A 1,729-nucleotide genomic window follows, 5' to 3' on the forward strand; every position below is an offset into this window, starting at 1 on the left:
TTTTTTAATTTTTATTATATTATTTACTTATATAATATAAATTAACTATTATACTTATTTACTTTGTATATATTAAATGTTTAGAAAATAAAAATCACTTTTTAATTTAAATGTATATAAAAAATAAAGTAATAAAAAATAAATAATTAATAACTAGTTAAGAACTAGTTAAGAACTAGTTAAAAACTAGTTGCCATATTTTTAAAAAAAAATAAAGTAATAAAAAATAAATAGCTAGTAACTAGTTAAGAACTAGTTAAAAAAAATAAAATAATAAAAAATAAATAGCTAGTAACTAGTTAGTAACTAGTTAAAAACTAGTTATTATATTTTTAAAAAAAGCTAATTTTAATTATTTATTAATTTTTTTAACCTTTTTTACTATAGCTTATAGTTACTTTTTATTAAGTTTTTTATTTTATACTTTTTTTTCCTATGTAGTATTTTAAGTATTAAAATAATAAAATATTTAATAAATTTTTAAAAGTTATAAATAAAGATGCTTTTATAGGCTAACTAGTTAGTAACTTATTAAAAATTAATTAAAAAAACTTATATTTAACCTTTACTTTTTTATAACTTGCGCAAGGTATTATAAGCTTTATATTAATTTTAAAATTAGCCTTATAAGCTTATAAAGCAAGTTATTTACCTAGTTTTTAAATTTTAAAGTTATTTAATTAAACTAGTTAAAAACTAGTTATAAATTAATTAAAAAAACTTATTTATTTATTTTTATTAAGGGGCAAGAAGGGCTTAATACTTTTTTAATTATATAAAAAAAGTAACTAGTAAGTAACTAATTAATAATTAATTAAAATTAATATAAAAATAACTTATACCTTTTATTTTTTATTAAACTTAATAAACTTTTTATAATTAACCTAAGTATTATTATTTTTAAAAAAGGTTAAAGTAATATTAATATATAACTAGTTAATAATTAATTAAGGGTATTTAATTTATATATATATTTTAAGCCCTTTATTACTATATTATAAATAATTATAATAATAATAAACAAGAGGGTGCTTAATAATTAAAAAAAAGGGATTTAAAGGTAACTAGTTAGTAACTAGTTATAAACTAGTTAGGGCTTAAACTTATATAAACTTTTTAAATATAATAATAAAAGTTTTTTTAATTTTATTAAAAGTAAAATTAATAATAAGGCTAACTAGTTAGTAACTAGTTACTTATTAATTAAAAAACTTACCTTTTTTTAGGGCTAAAAGTAAAAGTTAATTAGCTAGTATTACTTTTATAATATTTAACTAGTTAAAAACTAGTTAAAAATAAGTAATTATTATACTTACTTTTTTTTATAGTTTAAGCCTTTTAATAATTAATATAATTTTTAATAAGCGCCTTACACTATTTTATTACTTATTAATAATTAATTAATAATTAATTAAAAATAGCCTATTTACTTATTAATTATATTACTAACCTTATTATTATTTAAGGTTTTTTTATTATAATTAATTAAGTAAAAGTTAAAAATATAAAAAGGATTTTTTTTCTTTTTAATATATATTTTTTTAATATACCTAGTAAGGTTAGACTTTATATTATAATTTTTTAAATAAAAGGTTAATTACTAATTAGGTACTAGTTAAGTATTAATTAATTTATTAATAAAATATACTTAGGGCACTAGTACTAATACTTTTTAATATAAATTTTAAAAGTTTTAGGCTTATTATTAGCAAGGTTAATATTAAATTAA

The sequence above is a fragment of the Aspergillus mulundensis genome (assembly GCF_003369625.1).
Source record: "Aspergillus mulundensis strain DSM 5745 chromosome Unknown scaffold_11, whole genome shotgun sequence".
NCBI classification, from domain to species: Eukaryota; Fungi; Ascomycota; class Eurotiomycetes; order Eurotiales; family Aspergillaceae; genus Aspergillus; species Aspergillus mulundensis.